Below are 12,737 nucleotides of genomic sequence, written 5' to 3' on the forward strand. Positions count from 1 at the left end.
CATTTAAGTGGTAGTTTAATAACAGTACTGACCTAACATATAGCTTTATCTTAACTCTAATGAAGCCCCCTTTCAAGAGAAGCCTTACCCAGGAATGCAAGCTGGTGCAACCACTCTGGAAAACAGCATGGAGTTTCCTCAAAAAGTTGAAAATAGAACTGCCCTATGACCCAGCAATTGCACTACTGGGTATTTACCCTAAAGATACAAATGTAGTGATCCAAAAGGGCATGTGCACCCGAATGTTTATAGCAGCAATCTCCACAATAGTCAAACTAAGGAAAGAACCAAGATGTCCATCAACAGATGAATGGATAAAGAAGAAGTGGTATATATATACAATGGAATACTATGCAGCCATCAAAAGAAATGAAATCTTGCCATTTGCGACGACGTGGATTATGCTTAGCAAAATAAGTCAATTGGAGAAAGACAACTATCATATGATCTCCCTGATATGAGGAGATGCAACGTGGAGGGTTGGGGCATAGGAAAAGAATAAATGAAACAAGATGGGATTGGGAGGGAGACAAACCATAAGAGAATCTTAATGTCACAAAACAAACTGAGGGTGGCCGGGGGTAGATGGGTAGGGAGAGGGTGGAGGGGTAATGGACATTGGGGAGGATATGTGATATGGTGAGTGCTGTGAAGTGTATAAACCCGGCAATTCACAGACCTGTACCCCTGGGGCTAATAATACATTATGTTTATTAAAAAAAAATTAATAAAAAAAAATTTTTAAAAGAAAGAAAAGAGAAGCCTCACCCAGCCCAGGGAAAAGACAAATATTTGAAAGAGAAGGAATTGCTAAGGATGCCCTCTAGAGACCAGTAACTGCACTTATGTCCCACCTGGTAATTTCCTAAGTATTTTCACTGGTCCTTCCAGCGTTTGATACTCAATGCTCATTTTTGGAAAGAGATAACAGGCTAAGTGTGGTCATGTGACTTCCCCAAGCATGAACATCAATGATGAGGGACAAAAAGCTGGAACTGAAGTGAACTCTAAGTGCCTTGCTTCCAAATTCTTTTGTTTTATATCCTTAAGTAGAAAGGCTGTATTGAGCAATATAATTGTAAATGACAAAGAGAATCTTTTCTTATTGGTGTACACAGCTAGACAGCCCCTGTGATGATCACAGGCCTGGGAAGCAAAGCAGTCCTCTGTGCCTTCTGGGTCCACCGTGCCAAGATTTTTGCACCAATTTCTACTGTCCAAAGTGAATCTTCTCATTGGTACATTTCATCTTATTCATCTGAAAAATGACAGTTACCTTGTACCTTCTATTTTACATATACACTCTTCCCTCATTTTGTCAAAGTTTTCCCTTTCAGCTGGCCCACTAAATTGCAACCAACCCATTATCACTACTTCTTATCTACAAGACCTTCTTGTATCTTACATGGTAAATGGTACTTTGCTATTGATGACATACCAGACAAAACATGCCATTGCTAAGAACAATCTTGATCTCTCTTGAGTGCCAGTGGAAGGTGCTCAGAAATGAATGACTAAAGCTTAGCTGCCTCTCCCAGGGGGTGAATGTGGACAAATCCCTTTCTGGATGAGTCATGTAATTGGGTGCAGATTTTTCTATAATTGCGTACACACATCCATGGGTTCCAGACATGCAAGGTTAGATGAGCACTGCTGGTGGTATCTCCTCCCTCCTGCCACCTAGGCAGGAACCTGTCCAAACTGGGCTCTTCGTTCAGGCCTCAGGGCTCCAAGTCCTCACCTCGATATCGACCCAGTCACCATTTCCCAGGGCTCTCACCACCACTCCCATAGGCAAGCCTCCCAGCCTCCCCAGTTCCTCCTCTACTCTGCAGCCTACTCCTGCTCCTTCCAGACTCTTCAGTGAACTATACAGTTTTCTGTGTTGTTCCAGAAATGATGCACATTCTGCTGGATGTCCTATCAGAGGGCATTGCTAGGAGCTGGTATAAGGCCACAGACACAGACACAGACTGGTCAGTGGTCACCATCGTCGGAGCCCTACTTCTGTCTAGGTAATAACTGTTACGATCTCTACCTTCCCTCAATCCTCCCCACAGCATCTCCTCTCTTCTCCATTCTCTCAGGGCCAGACCTCACCTCCAGATACTAAGTAGAGCAACCCCATGGAACCAGTTTAAAAATGACTAGCCCTGGAAGTGACAAGCTGGGTCTCTATACAAGGTAGCTCTTACTGGGACACAGTCTAAACCCTCCCACAAAACTCACCAGAACTAGACAATCTCTGGATGGAGTAAGAGTGTGAGTGACAAGTGCTTGCCCACAAAGGAAGCAGCAACCTTGCCCAGCACCCATCTGCGGGTATCCCTTCCCCAAGTCCCAGGGCTTGGACACCCAGTAAGTGGCTCAAAAGCCTTCTCTGTAACTTTATCAGAGGTCTAAACAAAATAGCCAAATGACCAAATATTCAGCTCAGCATTTGTTCTCACATAGAAAGGAAGAAAGAAAGAGAAAGAAAGAAAGAAAGAAAGAAAGAAAGAAAGAAAGAAAGAAAGAAAGAAAGAAGTAAAGAAAGAAAAAAGTTTCATGGGTTCCCAGGATTTCAGTCCTGAAGCAAGACACTGGCTGTTCAGTGTGGATGTATCGCCCTCTGGTGTTGGAAGAGCAATGGACTGTAAACAACTTTCAACTTTGAAATATTACTCACCTCAAATCACCCTTGATTTTCAGTATCCCTGATGCCTCTCCCTCGGCCACCTGAGATTCCCAGAATTATGAGAAAAATACTCAGGGAAGCATCGGGGTGGGGCAAGCCATGTGTAGGGGGGCACCGCCCTTTTATTGCGTTCTTCCAAAGCCGAAGTTTTGCAATAGTGTCAAGTAGTCAGTTGGTGGATTTCAATCACAAGCTTACAAAAATTTGTGTTGAAGCTTTTGTCTGAAGGCAGAAACTTCAGGACAGTTGTTGAACTTCTACTGATTGGCCCATCTACTGATTGGCTGGGCCGGACAGAAGATTTAAGAGATGCAGGCAGCAAGTTCATGCTGAATAAATGCCCGCCAGCTTGGGTGGGGGTGGCGGAGGCAAAGGCCAAGAGACATTCTCTCCCCCTTGGGTATATTGAGGAAGTCCCCAGATGGCAGCTCTTAGTCAAGTTTTCCTTGGCCAGCAAGATGGGGTGTTTTTATTTAAAGGCAAACACACAAAAATTCAATTAAAAAACAATAAAGTGCACAAGAAATTTTTTAAAAATAAAGGCAGACACACATTCCGAAATGGTTCTCCCAGCATCACATTTAGCAACTTTGATCCACAAGGCATGAGTATACAACCTCTGGTTACCACCTAGAAGAGCAGGAGACAACATGTCTCCACTTGAAAGCATAATACACAACACAAGGCGCCCAACAAGAAGGACAAGAGGATGGTACAGAAAATACATGGTGGAGGAGTAGGAGGGGAGGATCCCCCTGGGAACCAGAGCACAGGGACCAGGGACCTTCCCTTTGTGGTTCACACTGGGGAACTTCCACTTGCTTTGTGCCCAAACTTGATAGCATAACAGATACCTCACTTTCTGAGCACTGCTGTAACGAGGTAGCGCAAACAGGGTAACTTCGAAAAACCAAAGTGTATTCCCTCACAGTCTTAGAGGCTGGAAGTCTGAAATCAAGGTGTCGGCAGGTGGTGGTTCCTTTGGCAGCTCTGAGGGAAAATCTGGATCACAACTTCCTCTTAGCTTCTGGAGTTGCAGACCATCTGTGAGGTACCTCCATTTCTGCTTCCATAGTCGTGGCGTTCTTCCCCGTGTCTGCATCTCAACACGGTGTTCTCTCTGTGTGTCTGTCTCTGAGTCTCCTCTTCTTATAAAGATGGCAGTCAAATTGGAATAAGGACCCACCCTACTCCAGTAGACCTCATGTTAACGTATCTTAACTACATCTGCGAAGACCCTACTTCCAAACAAGATCAGAGTCCCAGGTCCGAGGGGTTTAACCATATGTCTGTCAGTGAGGCAGCTAGACCCACAGCAACAGGACTATAAAGTTGGGCAGATTTGGAGTGTGTATTTAGGCCTCTTCAGTGGTGTCTTGGGAAATGTTTAACAACCAGAGAGATTTTCAGGGGAGAAGAAGCCCTAGCTCATAGTGTTTGTGGATTTTCATGGTGTAACTATTCCCTCCAGGCCGATTGCAAGCTGCCAACATGACACCCAGCTCGTAAAATTCCAGAGAATTTACCAATGTGTGGCTCTCATCCACTGGTACTAACTGGCTCCAGCATGCCACTGGGCCTGTTATAAAAAATGTCACAGGTTAAAAGGAGTTTTCCATTATAATTTGTTTTAAATATTTGCATATTGAGGCCAAGATGCCCCTACAACTTTTGATTATCAAAACGTAAAATGGTTGATTTATATATAACTCATACCAAATTTTAAATCAAGCATGCCTCTGGGTCATTCTGTTCTCTGAGCCTCATTTACCCTGAAAGACCTTTAGCATTCTCCTCACAGCCCTTCCACACGCACTGCCCCCTACCTTGGATGTGTCTACCATCCATGTTCCCGTGTCCTCCCCCTACCCATTCCCAGATCTGACACCTCACATATTCTCTCAGGACTCTGGCGCTCAGCTCTGACTCCACGCCAAATCCTGTCACCAATTTGGGGCCCTTCAGCTCCCAGATGGTTTTCCAAGTCGCACCCTTTCCTTCATGGCTCCTTGCCCTACTAGAATAGAATATCCTCCAGCTCTCAAACCTTGAACTCCAAACTCACACTCCAAGCCCATCACTGTCTACCTCACCAGCTAACTCCTTTCGGTACATAACATTTACATTTCACTCATACCTCCAGCTCCCCAAATCTATCAACCAAGTCCCTTTCTTCAACCCTTTCCCCGTTCAACTTAGATTCTGGCATCACCATTGTAACTATTCCCTTGTCAAAACCCCTAATTTCTTCCACCATTACAGCTGAGAGTCGATTGCCCACTCACTGGTGAGGCAGATGTTGCCCCCATAGGCCCATGGTCTCCAAACCCAGCTGCATCCCTGTCCCACATGCTTCTCTGTGTCCCAGAGGGCCCTAGTCTTTTTACTATGCTCCACCCCCTCCTCCAATCTCCTGCTTCACTTTCAGCAAAAGACATTATGAGCGCATCATAGGAAAAAGCTTAGAGAGCACTCTGTTGTTTACAGAGTATTTTCACATAGGTTCATTTAACGCACAGTGATTGGTACAGGTAGGCAGGGTATATGTTATTATTTCCATTTTACAAATCAAGAAACTGAGGTGCAGAGAACGTTCACATCAAATTCAGATGATTATTAGCAGAACCTGATAGAAACACAGGTCTTCCAATTCCAAGAATCCCAGGTCAAGCAGTAAAGTCGGTGATTTGTCCAAGGGTGCCAATGAGTCCTTGGCAGTTGGGATGAGCACCCATGTCTCTGGGTACCTTCCAACATCTTTATGCCCCTCTAGAATATGCTGCCTTCTCAGCTGCCTTATTGCTCTCAAAGTACCTAGAGTTCATTTACCCTCTTTTTAAAAATAAAAAGTAGATGACCTTGAATAAAACAAAATAAAAGTTTTATTTTTCTTTCTTTTGTGAGTTGTTACCACTAATGACTGTTTCCTTGTGTTAGTGTTTTTCTGGTAGAGAGTTCTCAGAGTCTTTGGTGAAACAAACCTGTTTACTCTCAGCTTCTGTCGTATGGTTCACAAGCTCTGGAAACAACCAGTGATGAGATGGAGGCAGACCAGCACTCTGATCTAGAAATGTCATCCCACAGACCCCAGATGCTTCCCCGTTGGCCTACACAGGTGGATCATGGGTGCATCCATGCAGACTTACAGGCTGATTTTCTGTAAACACATGCTACAAGCCAAAGCCTCTTCCATTGGGATTTGGGGCCATAGTGAGTCACTTCCTGCAATTCCAGACAGATAAGCTCTTTCCTGGGCCTTCCAGGGAAGCATGAAAACCAAAGGCAATTTGCTTCTGTTGATAAAAAAAAAAAGGACCATCTTGTCCCAGTTTTTCTGCCGACCCTTGCTTTGTTCATGCTGCACCTACGTCCTTGTGCATTGTTGTAAACAGAGGCAGACGTGCAAAAGAAGTGCTGACACCCCTTGTCACCTGGTACAGACTGCATGTCTGCCCCTCATATGTTGCCTTGGAGATATGTTGCTTCCACCGTATTGGACTGAACCCCACTCCCATCAGAACTGATGTCTACACGGTATGCCAGAAACAGTGAACTGGGAGATGGATGATTTGGCTTCTAATTCTGATTCTGGGTAAGACATGCCTTACTGATAGCCATTCCTGCTCTCTCAGACAAGGGGTTTGCTGTGGCTGAAGCTGACTCAGCAGCATTGTAGAAACTGCTTATGCTGTTAGCATGAAGAGCACTTCTGGAGAGCTCAGAATCCAGAAAGTGCTGTAGGAAGACAGGATGGAGGAGTCACCTTTGAATGAGATTGATTTAGAGACGTACAGTAAGTTTGTCACTGGACAATGTTTCCCAAAAGGGCTAGAAGAGATGGAAAGTGAGGAGCAGCAACATGTCAGGCCATGAGGAACAAACCAAATGAAGGGAAAGCCCAGGCCTGTTCCATGGGTGAATCAGCAGACAGCACACGGCTGTAGAATTATTCATTCATGCATGTTGTAAGCTGTTTTTATGGGCAAATTTGGGGGAGCGTTATAGGATTTTGCTGGTCCATGGGAACCTTGAAGACAATGTGGGGCACTCTTGGTGGCTCCAAAGACAGTGGTTTAAGAGGGATATCTCAGAGTCCCTGCCCTTGGCAGTCTACAGTGACCATGTCATCCTCGCCCTTCCACGGGAGAGTGGACTGGTGGGAAGAACACAGGGTCATTGCAAACATTAAATGAAATCATTCATGCAAAGTCCAAGAACGTAGCTTTCAGTAACTGTTAATGTTCTATGGATTACCTCAAAGGCAAAGGAACGTGAAGAACCTCCGAGTGGCACTCAAGTTTGGTATGTTCAGACATGTGGGGGGAAAAAAACCCTGCTGCTGCTGCCCCTGAGCTTGGATCAACAGCTCATGCCTTCAGACATGTCCTACTGCTAAGGAGGGAGCACCTCCGGACTTACGGGGAATGTAGCAACAGTACTGGGAGGCAGCTACCACACAGGCTAAGCATACCAGATGGAATCATTTAGACCTAGGTTATAATCATGGCTCTGCCACCTTACAGAACTTATTTCAACCCTCTGAACCACAGTTTCCTCATCTCTAAAATGTGTAAACATTTGTTAAATAAACTTCTTTTGATCAGAAAGTGACACTACTTTCTACGTGGCTCTTTATGGCAATTACATAATTCCTAAGCCCACTGGTGGCATAAAAGATGTGATGGCTGATTTTATGTGTCAGCTAGACTAGGCCATGGAGTGCCTAGTGTCTGACCAAAAACATTATCCCAGATATATCTGTGAGGGTGTTTTTGGATGAGATGAACATTTGAATCTGTAGGCTAAGTAAAACAGATTACTCCCCCTAGGTGGGTGGGCCTCACTCATCAGTTGAAGGCTTGGATAAAAGAGAGCGCTGACCCTCCTGCAAGGAAGAGATTTCCTTCTGCCAGACTGTCATGTGCTAGGACATTGGTTCTTTCCCGCCCTCATACTGTAACTAACCCTTGGTGTTTCCTGGGTCTCTATCCTGCTGGCATTTGGACTAGAAATATACTATTGGCTCTCGTGGGTCTCTAGCATGCCAAATGAAGGTCTTAGGACTTGTCAGGCTCTATGATTGTGTGAGCCAGTTCCTTATAATAAACCATGGATATAGATATGGATACAGATATAAACATAGCTAGATATCTCCTATTTGCTCTGCTTCTCTGGAGCACCCTAATACAGTAGGCGCTAAATACAAAAAAAAAAATTGTTTTTATGATTGCTATTTCTGTTAGTTTAGAACTTGGCAAGAAATGTTGTCTTTATGTAAATCTGACTGAAATTATGTTTGAGAGATGGGGAAAATAGAAATAATGGCCTAAATAGCACTATTTGTGTGCTGTTCAGAAGGTGTATTCGATCTAAAACAAACACTTATTATAACATGTATGTAGGTATGTATCAAGATATAGATACATTTTATATTATAATATAAATAAGGCGTCTGGGGGCACTTTATCTTTTCTGGTATAGGCAATGACTTTGAGAAAGAAAAATGTAGGACTCAGACAGCTATCTCAGGATACTGTCAAAGGACACAATTTGGGTTTCTGGTGATGACCCCGGCTACCAGACATTACACACCCTGAAAAGGACCCACTGAAGCCTTTGAGGATTGTCAGTGACCTGGCAGGTAGGAAACTTGTCTTCAAATCAAGACTTTCATCTAAAATCTGAGTTGGAGAGAAGGAAAGGGTCAAATTAAAATTTATGCTGTGAAGAGTAATAGAGAATAAAATGCCCAATAATTCTTAGGAAAAAATAGTATGGAGACTATCAGGAACAATAGAGGTACAGACATCTATTTACCAAGGTTTATTGAATACCTAGGTGATCTGGGAACTTTAACAGAGAGAGAGGGAGACGTATGCATAATACATACTTACACACGTTCATATATGCATATTTCTGGAGAGCATGTGAAATCTGTCTCAAGTTCCATGGAGGGAAAGGACTGGAGACTGGGAGAAGAGGAAGACTTGTTTTTCATAACATAAAGTTTCATGATGTTTAAATCTTTACTACATGCACATATAACTTTTAAATTAAAACTCTATTTCCATTAAACTCTGCTTGGGGTAGGATCAGAGTTTCTGAGAGGCCCACTTGCTTTGAGCAGCTGGGCACTGTCAATATTTAATAGCCTACCTCAGCTGCCTTGCCTTTCTGTCTGTCCTACTGCAACCAGTCTTCCCCTTCTAGCCATCTTCTACCCCATCTCCGGTGTTCTCTTTGAAAAGTGTTCATTTACCTGAGCCAAGAAATCCTTGTTGCCCTTGTTTCCTGCAATAGAAAGTCTGATCTGCTTAGTACGGCATTAGTGGGAAGTGATACTGCACGTAGTACGACTAGTATCGTTCCTGGGCCTTCCAGAAGCCCACTGCCTTCCTCTTTCCCACCGTCACTATCCTAAACCAGACTCATCATCTTCCTGGTTTACCATGCCCTCCTGACAGTCTTTTCTGCGGTTTTTCTCCACTCCCACCAGTTCTCCATACACTACATTGTTTTAAAATGCAAATAGTATCCTAACTGTCCCCTGCTTGTAAACTTGTAACTTGTAACTCGTAAACACTGCGGATGCCCGGCTGGCTCAGTTGGGAGAGCACACAACTCTTAAGGTTGGGATTGTGAGTTCAAGCCCTGTACTGAATGTAGAGATTACTAAAAAACAAACTTTATTTAAAGAGAGAAAAAAAAAAAAATTGTGCACTGATCTTAAGCTAAAATCCCAGTCCTTAGCAGGGCAACCTTCTGCTTCCTTTTCCACTGCCATCTCTCTCCAATTCCTTATTCTCTCCTCAAATTCCATTTCCACTAATTACTATATACTGTTTAGTTCCTTGAAGGTACCATTCTCTCTTTTCTCTTGAGTCTTTGCACATGCTATTTCCTATCGTAAGAAACTCTTCTACTCTTGGGGTGCCTGGGTGGTTCAGTTGCTTAAGCATCTGCTTTTGGCTTAGGTCATGATCCCAACGTCCTGGGATCAAGTCCCACAGCAGCCTCCCTGTTCAGTGGGGAGACTGCTTCTCCCTCTATCTCTGTGATTCCACTCATTTTCATTCTCTCTCAAATAAATAATAAAAAAGAAAGAAAGAAAGAAAAAGAGAGAGAGAATGAAAAACTCTTCTACACTCTCCTCACTGGTCTTCCAACCCCACCTTGCTCACTCCTTCAGCATAAAGGGTGGTAAAAATAAGAGTGTCATAAGAAAATCAGAAATAACTGAGGAAGAAAAAGTCAGCCATTTAGGAGGAATCCTGTAGGAGTTCAGCTATCAGAAGGGAGATGTATGGAGTGCCTGGGTGGTACAGTTGGTTAAGCATCCTGACTCTTGGCTTTGGCTCAGATTGTGATCTCAGGGTTGTAAGGTCAAGCCCTGTGTCAGCCTTCACGCTCAGTGCAGAGTCCACTGGAGACTCTATCTTCCTCTCTCTCTCTCTCTGCCCCTCCCCCCCAAAAAAAAAATCTTAAGGAGGAGGAGGAGCAGAAGGAAGAGGGGAGAGATGTATGAGTAACACCATTGATGAAAGAAAGGGCTGGGCAGGCTGGAGAAAGGAAAGAACAGAGGTCCCTCTAAAGCATAAAGTGAGGAGGGCTGAGTCAATGGGTGACAGAAGGGAGAGAATAGAGAAGGTGAAAGACCTTGAAAGCCAAGATAGAGTTTGATCTTCATTTTTTAAACAGTGGGAAAACTTGAACTGTTTTTAAACTGGCAAATGACTACCTCCAGTTCTTACATTAGAAAGTTGTGAACAACAGAGTGCAGAGGAACGAAGCTGGGGAGATGGGTGATCTTAGGGAAAGAAGACAAGTGTGTGCCCCAGGGCAGCAGCAGGCAGAACTAGAAGGAAGGGATGGTTTTGAGAGAGATGTGGAGATAACGTCCTGGGCTTAATGAAAGGGAAGGAGAGGAGAGACCCAGGAATCAGAGCGCACGCACGATGCTAGCCAGAGTAACTGGGAATAGGATGAGGTCATTGGCTGAGATGGGAATCACAAAAGGAGAGCCGATTTGGAGGAAGATAATGAATTAAGTTTGGAACATGTTGGACTTTGGGGTATAAGGTCAAGAAGCCCATGTCCATAATTAAAATCAGACACAGCCCAGGGTACAGAGTGTGGAGCCTTTCACAGAAACCACCTGTTAGGGTTGGTTTCATGTTTTCTGGTGTGGCATGTTTCCATGTCTCCTGTTTTCCATATCCTGACGAGGTCATGTGAATTGTTAGCCTTGCATGCAGGGAAGGAGTTGTAAAAACACAGGGCAAGTGGAGATAAAGTCTGTAAGTGGGAGAAGATCTGTTGGGCCAGGGCTGAAATTTGCACTGGAAAATTGTTTTTCTCTCCAAGCTTGTGTCAGTCACTACTCTTTCTCTTCAAGTCCCAACTCTGCTGTGATGAGCAAACTGAACTCTCAGGACAATTTCACTTCTACTCGGCACTCAGCTCCTGGGGCACTCAGAAGCCACAGTGCAAACATTTTTCAAGTTATGCAGTTCCTTTTTTGCTTTTGAACTCTTCACAGGTGTATATCAGGTCTCTCAAGTCTTTTAATTCTTTAAAAGCCGAATTTATTCCCAACATGTAGTTTTTTAAATTGTCACATATTGTTTTAAAAAACACAAAGTGGATTGAAACTGACACTGAATTCATTTGGGGAAGAAAGAAGGAAGGACAGTAACCACCTTAACAGGACAGAGTACGTCAAGAGATAATGTGTTGGTTATAGGTGTGAGACAGTATCAGTTCCTAACCTAGAAAGGAACCTATTCAAACACAAAAGAAATGCTCTCCCCCTCTTCTAAGAATAACGACTTTGCATTCTAAATATGCTAAAAGGAAGAGAGGAATACTAGTATTCTAATTGTCAAGTAAGTTGTCTTCTCAACTGGCTAAAAGTGTTTTTTTCAGGTGCCACCTTTGGCTTATGAGCAATATTGATAAAATACAAGACTTGTCCTTTATGGTTAATTATATTTAGTTGTACTAAACAGTGCAAGACTGAGGGTTAAGTCTTTGACTTCTTTTTAGATCTTCCTTTTAGTTAGAGGTCCACTTCTGTGGCCATTGTGATGTTTGGGCAACTTAAAAGAAGGGTCTTCGTGACTCAGCTCATTACATAATTCCCTGGGCAGAGGAATGAAGGTGGGCTAACCCTAGGTATTGCCAGTGAGCAGACTGTGCACTTGTCATTGATGGAGGAAGATGTATGTGGGGGCAGTGGGGAGAAGAGATTTTTGGTGATAGCTGATGAGTACCAGTAGGCTTCAAATCACAAAGATCTCTCTAGCTGCCTTGCCAGAAGCATCTGTCAGTCTACCAACAACACCACTATTTAATATGGAACACCCCCTCCCCATTAGGATTGATCACCCTTCAGCATGTATGGGAGCACTGGAAGAATGACAACTACAACTCATAGCTTTCAACAGGGAGTGCACTTAGCAGTAGGAAAGGAACGTGCTTCCAAAATGGATGTGAGACTACTCTTAGGAACAGCATGACACATGACTCTGGAGGTTGGCAAAGACCAGGAGAAAAAGACACTGGAGTGATTGCCTCACAGTCTTGCCAAGGGCTCCATTCCCACTCCTTTTTAGAGCATACACCTTTCCCCTTCTGAGATTGCCCCAGGCACCAGGTGAACAGCAGGAAATCTCCTTTGCTCTGGTGGCAGCAATGTCTGTTGGCTCTGTGTCACATTCCTTTCCAGACTTCACAGGCCTCAGGTTACAAAGGTCTTATTGCACAATTCTTAGGAGAAGAGGCAGGGAGGCTGGGCTGGGATAAAGAAAAGTCCTGTGCGTGTCAGAGACCCAGGTGTGGCCAGATGCCAAAGCACTCCAGGTGGCAGCAGCCAGAGAAAGAATCAAATGTCTTGATCTCTAGCGAGATAGCTTTCTTTTATTTTTTCTCCCAAGGCTGTTAAATAAGACTTATCAAGATGAAACTTTAGAGGGAATTTGATGGAAAACATTTCAAAAGTTCATTTGGCATACCTGCATTTTGGTTTACTGGAGAATTTAAAACTCACAATGAAGAATCT

At 43.8% G+C, this 12,737-nt stretch overlaps 1 protein-coding gene across 5 annotated transcripts in view; it reads right to left on the minus strand.

Annotated features, from left to right (window-relative positions):
• DNAJC5B (DnaJ heat shock protein family (Hsp40) member C5 beta) overlaps positions 1–12,737 on the minus strand; it is a 113,179-nt gene that overhangs the window by 69,000 nt on the left and 31,442 nt on the right. The window contains exon 1 of one of the 5 annotated variants that reach the window (XM_045075730.1): positions 8,572–8,653. The exons of 3 other annotated variants lie outside the window; for them this stretch is intronic. The gene's annotated coding sequence lies outside the window, so the exon portion shown is untranslated. Of the gene's footprint in view, positions 1–2,668; positions 2,759–8,571; positions 8,654–12,737 lie in introns of those variants that run through there. One more of the 5 variants, XM_013046106.2, reaches the window with a different exon arrangement.

This window comes from Mustela putorius, unplaced genomic scaffold (assembly GCF_011764305.1).
Source record: "Mustela putorius furo isolate JIRA1106 unplaced genomic scaffold, ASM1176430v1.1 tig00000151_pilon_pilon_pilon, whole genome shotgun sequence".
NCBI lineage: Eukaryota > Metazoa > Chordata > Mammalia > Carnivora > Mustelidae > Mustela > Mustela putorius.